General features: G+C 41.0%; 1 long non-coding RNA gene across 4 annotated transcripts; it reads right to left on the bottom strand.

The window, feature by feature from the left end:
- Positions 1 to 1,592: 1,592 nt before the first annotated feature.
- Positions 1,593 to 4,519, bottom strand: LOC119354413. Of its 4 annotated transcripts, none has more exons than XR_005170880.1 (3): positions 4,307 to 4,519; positions 1,982 to 3,041; positions 1,593 to 1,886 (listed from the first exon to the last, which is right to left on the bottom strand). It is a non-coding gene; the product is annotated as an uncharacterized LOC119354413 (long non-coding RNA). The 4 variants fall into 4 exon arrangements; XR_005170881.1 differs by having other exon boundaries at positions 1,982 to 2,681; positions 2,977 to 4,519; XR_005170879.1 differs by having other exon boundaries at positions 1,982 to 2,681; positions 2,754 to 4,519.
- Between the last annotated feature and the right edge of the window lie 5,910 nt (positions 4,520 to 10,429).

A 10,429-nucleotide genomic window follows, 5' to 3' on the forward strand; every position in this document is an offset into this window, starting at 1 on the left:
ACAACACTGGCAATCGGAACTGCTACTCCTCTTCTCTAATTCATGCAAATCTTATGTGTCCTCTTGCATGGTATTCATCCCACAGAAGACACTTCCCGACCGCTTCTTACTGCAGCTTCATCCTGATACTAGATGTTCCTAGTAACTCGCGATGCACAAGGTTTCTCCTCATATACTATTTCACATTAACTACAGGTCCGTCGCCCACTTGGATTTCAATTCCTGGTTAGTTGATTCCCAATTAAAGGACGCACCACCACGGAGGTGCTAGTCCGCCTATTCGCCGAGGAAGGAGTGCCTCGGTGTTTATCATAGGGGCGTGTCGGGTGCAGGAGCTGCTGGCGCTCGATCTGGAGGTCGGCCAGCCTTAAAGGGATAGTCGGGGGGGTAGTGCCTAGAACGACTGTGGTGTGAGGTCGAGGAGAGGTGATACATCTCCAATGTATCTATAATTTTTTATTGTTCAATGTTGTTTTACTATCAATCTTGGATGTTTTATAATCATTTTATATCATTTTTTGGTACTAACCTATTGACATAGTGCCTAGTGTCAATTCCTGTTTTTCCATGTTTTTTACATTGCAGGAAAACAATATCAAACGGAGTCCAAATGGCATGAAAGTTTACGATGATTTTTATGGGCCAAAAGGAAGCAGATGGGCCCTGGTTGCACCTAGGGGGTGCCCCAAGGGGGGCACAACCCACCGGGGCACGCCAGGAGGCCCTGGCGCGCCCCGGTGGGTTGTGCCCACCTCGAGTGCCCCCCGGACCGCCTCTTTGCTCTATAAATACCCCAAAAATCCCAGAACCCTAGGGGAGTCGACGAAATATTCATCCAGCCACCGCAGAGTCCAGAATCACCAGATCCAATTTAAACACCATCATGGAGGGGTTCACCACTTCCATTGGTGCCTCTCCGATGATGCGTGAGTAGTTCTTTGTAGACCTTAGGGTCCGTAGTTAGTAGCTAGATAGCTTCATCTCTCTCTCTTTATCCTCTCGTATTCATCTCCCACACTTCACAAAAATTTGTCGTTTTAGTCGCCCTCTTTTTCGTTCACTGTTTTCTTGTCAGATCTCATGTTTGCTTGTGTTGCCATGTGTCCTCTATTTGCTTGCATCTTCGTTTGCTAAAAATAAATTGTTATGGAACCTCATCCACTTGCTAATCTTTTCAAGAGATCCAACTATGATGAACCCATTGCTAGTAAATTGAGTTCACTAGATTATCTTTATGAAGTTTTACTTGAGATTCATGAATCTGAAAATTGTGATGAAGAAATTTACGAAGTGACTCATGATAGCTCCTTGAATGAAAATCATGATTGCAATGATTTTACTATAAATTTTGTTAATGTCAATTGTTCTAATAATATGCAAAACCCCAAGCTTGGGGATGCTAATTTTGATATGTCCACTACTTATTCCAATGATCATGATTGGGGTGATTCTTTTTATGATCTTGAAAATTTGTTTATGCCTGATGATGGATATGATATTAATAATAATGTTTGCAATAATATTAAAAACTAGATGATATCCCCGCGCGTTGCTGCGGAAACTATTTCTTAAAATTGACGTTTTACTCCACAAACTAACTCTTCTAAAAGGAACAGCAAAATAATTAAGATTCTCTTTTGACAGACATACATTAGAACTGTATTACTGTAATGGTACACATGAAAGATCGATCTTGCTACTTGTATCTTTCAAAATTTATCCCGCAAAATAAAGTATCTTTCAAAATTTGGAGAATAGACGTACAAAATATAATTTGCGGACCAACTTTCAAAGCTTCAACTGAAACATCACCACCTAGCTATTACCCATGTCTTGATTGTGCAAAATTTCAATCATAACTCACATGTGCATTTACTTTGGTTCATCTGCATACAACAGTAGGTAAAAAATATCATTTGTCCACATAGAATCGTAAGGTTCCACTTTCTAAACATATCTACACTCTTTAGTTGTATATTACATGTTTCATTTGAGAGCTCCTCTTCTGACTAATATTATGGATTGCAACAATGAAGGAAAATGAACATCCACTGATATGTGCATTAGCTTCATAACATCTCCTTCTCTTGGCCAAGCTGACGCTTCAGTCGGCTGTTACTGCTGCTAGACACAACATGTTGTGGGTGTTCATCAGATGGAGATGCAGAATAGCAGAGGAATATTACGGCTCAGACCCTCGGGCTGACAGTTCAAGGACCACATAAAAACGAAGCAAATCAAAATACTGATAGAGAGACTAATAATTTGCAGAAGAATCAAACTCCATACCTCTTTTATAATTTATAATTTGAATTGTACAACCTAAAATTTGTATAAGCCTATGACACCAGGAACTCTTCAGTATGACTACAAATGAAATGAGCAAAAGCAGCACATGGATGTTCAGGAAACTTAAGTCTTTGTCTTAAGAGGCCATACATATTTTTCATATTTTCAGTGATCTATCCTCGACCATGCAATGATGGAATTATAGAATAATCTATTTTATGCAGCAATGGTATATTATCTTTACCTTAAATCTACATGGAACATTTACATAGACTGAAGTATTGAGGAATTATTTTGGAATTCCGGCAAAGAAAGGAAGCGAGCCATGATGATTGCCAGTAAAATATGTATATGGCTTGCCTCAGAAACATAAATTCGCATATTCCTCCACACTGTTACATGTATGGGAAGTAAACATCAGTAAGAAAAAAATATTAGAGAAAAGTTAAAGAGTTAGACTGCACCAAGTAACACTTCGCTTCAAAATTGGTTAGGTTACTTTGTTTACCAGCTAGCACACAATGTTTATAATCTGTCCACCGGAAACATGAAAAAAAATACAAATCATTGCAAAATTTCAGCAACTTCTTTTTGTAGCAGGGGTTTCAGTGACTTCAGCACTCCCTATTGTGTGTATACATCAACATCTCGAACAAAAATAGATCGAAAGAGATAGAGGCTACTTACAGATCATGCCACAGGAGCACACATCCTAGTTAAATACCAATGGGAATACAATGTTTCTTGTTAACCTGGGACATGGAACAATGGATGGATGCACAATGTATCAGAATCAGTCAAATATAGTAGCTTAACATTTTAGCAAACCAAAAGAGAATAATACAGGAAAACACCGTAATAATCAGTTCCTGTCTAATCTCGGTGGGGCATAATGTCACTATTAGTATGTAGTGATATATTGATCCTAAATAAGTCGACATGGAGCAGTATTGTCATAATCTAGCTCTAGATAGCCCCATAGGACATGATCCATTAAAATATGTAGTAAACATTTGATACTTCCATTCAACTATCTGCAAGTGATGCCTCTACAAACAACCCAATATCACCATAAGCATTCATACAATAAATAAAGGAAATCCCAACATAAACACCATTATACGAAAATGTGGAGAACATGCATGTTTTAATTTGGCTGCTTCCGTAGCATTTGCCTGCCTGCATACAACATAGCAAAGAGTAAAATTCTGCATAGATATGGCTATCTGAATATTCACCAAACCTGAGAAATTGGAGATGTCAGATCATAAATATAGCTATCTGAATGTACATCAAACCTAACAGAGAAATTGGAGGCGGCAGATCAAGAGGAGGACAGGACTGGCTAAGGGATCATCCATCGACCACTTTCAAAGAAGATCAACAGTAGTGCAACCTGTAGCTTATAGCTTTTCCCAACAAATAAAATCAAGTGTGTAGTTCAATGTTGTGCCAATTAATTGTGAACAGAAACATATTGACCGCTTCCAACAATTCAATCCAAACGCCTTGAATCTAATCTGGTGCATAAACAAATTCAATATGTAGAAAGCAAGATGCAAGAGTCCATGGATTGGGGATTAATAAACACATCACTATGCTCGAGGAGTGAGAGGAGCTGCTAGCGAATGAAGGCCCGAACGTGTACCAGGGTTCAGATTCATCGAACAACCGGCCATGATGGTGCGGTGGCAACTGTGAGGGCTCAAAATTCACCCTGTCCTATACATGTACCAACAGAAGATGCACACATTGACAGCAACGGTTTCAGATTCACCGAGCATGCGGCCATGACGGTGCAGTGGCGACGGAGAGGCCTTGAAATTCGCCCTATCCAGTACATGTAATACCAGCAGGATGCACACATCGACGGCGAGGCTTAAATTCATGTTGATTTTTCAGGGCCGTAAATTAACAAATCTCGAGCAGGACGCGGACAGCTTGCTGTGCTGGGGATGAAAGGAATGGATAAAATGAGGAGGGGAAGAACTCGGTCAGGGGCATTGGCACCAAATACCTGAGATGCCGGCCGATGGGAACGGAGCTGCTCCACTTCTCAACGGACAGAGCTATCTGACGGTTCTTCTATGGCGAAGATGGGCGCATTCGCATGCGGTCCAAAGAGAAATACCAGATCGTAAGCAACTGAATCGACAGAGTAATTGCGTAGTGGGATTTGATGGAGATTGGAGAAGATGAAGAGGGAGGGGAAATCCACTGCCGTGGGGAACTGGTGAGGCGCTGCGTTTGGGAAGGGTGCGATGGTAATTGCCAGAGGCAGAAAGAGACGTCCGAGGGAAGCTCTCTCGTCGGTCCCACCGGCAGTAACCGAAGCTTATGTGGTTGTTTTGTACTATAGTGGGTCCCACATGTAAGCCTCTAACTAAACATTGATGTGGCGGTGCTGCTGATGTGGATAGGCTGCATGTCAAAAGAAATACCATAGTGGGGATGAACTATTTAAGTATTATAGATGTGTTTGGAAGAGTGTCACATTTAGGTATTAATGATCCCACTACCTTGGAGAATTATCAATCTTGTGATTTTTTTGATAAAAGTGGGTTTGGAGATGTCATGACTTTATTTGATAATAAAAGTGGGTTTGGAGTGTCAACTTTGTATGCATGTGGATCATGTAGAAAATATGTTATGCGGTAGATATATTGTTGAATTTGAATATGATCCCACATATAATTATTATGACAGAGGAAAATATCGCGGTAGAAATTTTCATGTTACTAAATCACCTCTCGTTATGTTGAGACTGATTTTGCTTCTTTCTTCTTGCTTGCATATGCTAGTTTTTGCGTTCTTTGATAATTCATTTTCCTATAAAATTCCTATGCATAGGAAGTATGTTATACTTAAATGTGTTTGTCACATGTTTCATGATGCTCTCTATGTGTTTCAATTATTATATTTCGTGTGAGTATCGTTGAAATCTTATGCCTAGCTAAGAGCGTAAAACTATAGCGCTTGTTGGGAGGCAACCCAATGAATAAAATTTAATTTTTATTTTTGCTTTCTATTCTTGAGTGTTAGCAAAATTGTGGTACTGTAATAATTGTGTTTTTTATGTTTCAATTAGTGTTTGTGTCAAGTAAAGCCTTTAGGATCTTCTTGGGCAATAGTTGTTTGATCTTGCTGAAAAAACAGAAACTTTTACGCTCACGAAATTAATTTTACTTTTTTACAAGAGGGAGACAAAATACCCATTCCAATTGCAGTTTATCAATATACAAATTTCTCAGGTCTTCCTAATTTTTCAGAGTTTTTGGAGTTACATAAGTATTCGAAATAGTCAGATTGCTACAGACTGTTCTATTTTGACAAATTCTATTTTCTTTGTGTTGTTTGCTTATTTTGATGGCTCTATGGTTTTCTTTGATGAGCTTTTGGCATAGAAAAATTATAATATAGTAGATATAATACAAAAACAAAATATGAATTGGTTTGACACAACACTTATAGTAGTGGTTTATTATTCTCATACTAACGGATCTCACGAAGGCTTTGTTGAGTTTTGTGTGATTAAAGTTTTTAAGTTTTGGGTTATCTTATGATGGATGAAGGAAGGATGTAAGAGCCTAAGCTTGGGGATGCCCCGGTATCCCAAGCTATTATCCAAGAATGAGAAACCAACTAAGCTTGGTGATGCCCCCGAGTGGCATCCCTACTTCCTTCCAACAACTATCGGTATTTTACTCGAGACTATATTTTTATTCGTCACATGATATGTGTTTTGCATGGACCATCTTGTATGATATGTGTCTTTGCTTGTTTTATTTTGAGCTTTAAGTTAACAATCCTTTCTGGACACACCTATTTGAGAGAGCCAAAATTATATCATGAGTTGTTAGAATTGTTGTCTATGCTTCACTTAAATCTTTTATGAGCTAGGACTTGTTCTAGTGCTTCACTTATATCTTTTTGAGCACGGTGTGCTTAGTATTTTCGAAGAAATGCTCTCTTTATTCACTTAGATTTGTTTGAGAGTTAGTAAAATTTTGAAAAAAAATTATCTTGCTTCACTTAAATTGTTTTGAGAGAAAGAAAATTTGTTATGCTCATGATCTTCACTTATATTTGGTTGAGCTTATGAAAACCAACACATGAAAATTAGTCCAAAAGTGATAGATATCCAAGAATGATAAAGAAAAGAAAATGTCATGAAGATCATTGGACAAAACAAACTTGATTCTTAGTAATAGTTTTGAGATGTGATGATGTGATATGTGAGTTGTGTTGACGAGTAATTGTGCTCTAGTAAGAATATGGGTGTTAAGGTTTGTGATTCCCTATGCATGCACGAAAGTCAATAGTCATGCAATTAAAATTATATCCTACTTGTGGTGCATTATTTAGTGTTAATTATGCTTAATGCTTGCTTAGGAGATTATTCGTTTCTTGGTTGGTCGCTTCCCAATCTTTTGCTAGCCTTCATTTTGCACTAAGTATGACCTCTACTTGTGCATCCAAAATCCTTTAAACCATTTTGCCACATGAGTCCACTATATCTACCTATATGCGGTATTCTTTTGCCATTCTAAGCATATTTGCATGTGCCATCTCTAATTTTCAAAATAAACTTCTCTTTTCTATGTTTGTTTCGCTCGCGGAGCGGTGAGGGGCGGATAATATGTTCCATACTAGATGTGTTATTCTCAAGATGAGTGTTTATTCACTTATATTGCACGAGAGTAAGGCAAAGGTATAAGGGATGCCCAGTCCCGAAATGCAAAAACAAAAATGAATTTACTTTATGTTGTCAAATAATAAATTCCTTGGAAAGTGTTGGTATGGAGGGCACCTGTGGATACGGTTAGCCATGGAAAGTGAAAGTTATGGTGGAAAAGGGAATAAACTTTATTTTCTGTTTGGGAACCGCCTATGATATATCTATGCATGGAAAGTATTGTGAACTCTTAGTCGTTTTCGTTGGTGGGATGGATGCACCTCCCAAAATGTTTTTATCTCAATTTTTTCGCTTTGAGCTCTGGCACCTCTAGAAATCCCTACTTCCATCTGTGAAGGGTCTATCTTTTACTTTATGTAATTTTTATTTTGAAATTTGAGTCTCCATCTTCTCTTATAAAAATCACCAACTAGGAGGCAATATGATCGTGCTCAAGTATTGGGTGTAGTTAATATTTGAGTGTGTTTCTTGAATGATCGATGTTTGAGCATCATGGGCTAGGGATAACTTATTTTAGCATTGATATTTTGAAAGGCATGGTTGCTTGTTGATATGCTTGAGTATCTAAATTATTATGTCAAAAGTAGACTATTGCTTTGAATGATATAAAAGTCCAAATGTCCATGCTATAAAGAAAAGAATATGATATGACTTGATGAACAACACTCCACATCAAAAATTCTGTTTTTATCACTTACCTACTCGAGGACGAGTAGGAGTTAAGCTTGGGGATGCTGATACGTCTCCAACGTATCTATAATTTTTGATTGTTCCATGTTGTTTTATTATCAATCTTGGATGTTTTATAATCATTTTATAGTCATTTTATATCATTTTTCGAACTAACCTATTGACATAGTGCCTAGTGCCAGTTCCTGTTTTTCCATGTTTTTTACATCGCAGGAAATCAATATCAAACGGAGTCCAAATGCCACGAAACTTTATGATGATTTTGTATGGGCTAAAAGGAAGCAGATGGGCCCTGGTTGCACCTGGGGGTGCCCCGAGGGAGCACAACCCACCAGGTCGCGCCAGGAGGCCCTGGTGCGCCCTGTTTGGTTGTACCCACCTCTGGTGCCCCTAGACCGCCTCTTTGCACTATAAATACCCCAAAAATCCCAGAACCCTAGGGGAGTCGACGAAATATTCATCCAGCATCCCCATAGTCCAGAATCGCCAAATCCAATCTAAACACCATCACGGAGGGGTTCACCACTTCCATTGGTTCCTCTCCTATGGTGTGTGAGTAATTCTTTGTAGACCTTCGGGTCCATAGTTAGTAGCTAGATAGCTTCTTCTCTCTCTCTTGATCCTCAATACAATGGTCTGTTGGAGATCCATATGATGTAACTCTTTTGCGGTATGTTTGTCGGGATCGATGAACTTCGAGTTTATGATCAGATCTATGTTTTTATATCCATGTAAGTATTTGAGTTTCTTTGATCTCTTTTATGCATGATCTCTTATAGCCTCGTACTTCTTCTCCGATATTTGGGTTTTGTCTGGCCAACTCGATCTATTTATCTTGCAATGGGAAGAGGTGCCCGGTAGTGGGTTCGATGTTATGGTCCTTGATCCCAATGACAGAAAGGGAACCGACACGTATGTATCGTTGCTACTAAGGATAAAAAGACGAGATTTATATCTACCGCCATATAGATAAACGGATCTTGTCTACATCATGTCATCGTTCTTATTGCATTACTCCGTTTTCCATGAACTTAATACACTAGATGCATGCTGGATAGCGGTCGATGTGTGGAGTAATAGTAGTAGATGCAGGAAGGAGTCAGTCAACTAATCTTGGACGTGATGCCTATGTACTGATCATTGCCTAGATAGCGTCATAATTATTTGAAGTTCTATCAATTGCCCAACAGTAATTTGTTTACCCACCGTTTGCTATTTTTCTCGAGAGAAGACACTAGTGAAACCTACGGCCCCCGGGTCTAATTTCTCATATATTTGCCTCTGCGATCTACTTTTTCCTTTCTTTTATTTTCAGATCTATTGAACCAAAAATACAAAAATACTCGGTTGCACTTTATTTTATTTGCAATCTATTTATCCAATCTATTACAACCTTTTTACCGTCACACACCAATTTCTGGTTCGGAACACCTTGCGGTGTAATACCCTACTCCAGCTTTGTGGTGGATTGCCTCGAGGGGCTGAGGATGAACTAGTCAGTGGTTGAACAGCCTCAGGAGGTGAGGTGTTTTTAGCTCGATGCGCCGTGAGGTGGTCAGGGTGGAATGGACCCGATCTCCTCTATGGTGGTGGCTAAGTCCTATTTATAGTGGCCTTGGTCCTCTTCCCAAATGTAGGCAGGAAGGATCTCAGAACAGCCAAATTCAAAGGGAGACAACTATTACAAGTTATCCTGACAAAAGTAGTCTTCGCCTGCAAAGGTTCGGGTGGTGACGCTGCGGTGGGCTCCACAATGACCTCTGTCCTATCGTCCTGGTGGTCTTGGTCTTGTTGCACCAATATGGGAACCTCTGCTTGATTCCTCGGGACTCCGCACATGTGCTTGGCTCCTTAGCACCAAAGAGGAAACTGGTACGTTGTGCGCCCGCTGACGCCCGCCTGGCCTTGGTCATCATGGATCACGTCATGCAAACCTCGTGAGGTGCACCTTGCCTTGATATCTCCACTCCTCGGGAGCCAGCCTAGTGAGGCCGCCCCAGGGAGGTCTTGGTGTCGTCCGCCTCGCGAGGCTTGGCCCCTCGCGAGGGTCTTGTGTCGTTGTTACTGAAACTGGGCCATACCAGGCCATTGATGGAGACACGCCATGGGCCGCAGGCAGGCAAGTCTGGGTACCCCCGTTCCTAGGAAGCCGACAGTAGCCCGCGGTCCCAAGGCGTACTCGAACTTGGCTTTGAGGCAAAGTCAAAGGGCAAGTGCGGAGCGCCGCAGGCCCCAACCGCCTGCGGCCTTGGTCGACGCGTGGAGAATGATGGGATGTGGGCTCCTCCGCTTCCCCATGCTACCTCGGCAACCGTCCGACTTGACGAGACCCTGCCACATGCAGAGCAAAACCATCATTACGTGCGATCGTGGATCCCGGTGGTTGGCCTCGTCCCGGCTATAAATGAGGGAAGGGGCGGAGCCCCCTTGCTCATCTCTGTCTTCTCGCAATCTGCTTCTTCTTCTTCTTCTTCCTGGTCCCTCTATCTTGTTGACTTGTCGTAGCATCCATGGTGCCGATTAGAAGATTTTTCGCAGCGGAAAAAGGAAAGACCCCCCTTGGAGAGCCTGAACTTGTCCCACCGAAGAAGAGGTCCATGCGTCCTCACGACTTTGGGGAGAGGCAGGAAGTGACACGGCCCTGGTACGAGCGGCCACCATCTAGCTTCCCGCTTCCTCTGTACGCCCATGCACAAGGCTCGGGAGAAGGTGGTAGTGCTCCACGCCGCACGGACCGCGGCCCCGGGGATCAGG

The sequence above is a fragment of the Triticum dicoccoides genome, chromosome 2A, assembly GCF_002162155.2.
Source record: "Triticum dicoccoides isolate Atlit2015 ecotype Zavitan chromosome 2A, WEW_v2.0, whole genome shotgun sequence".
NCBI lineage: Eukaryota > Viridiplantae > Streptophyta > Magnoliopsida > Poales > Poaceae > Triticum > Triticum dicoccoides.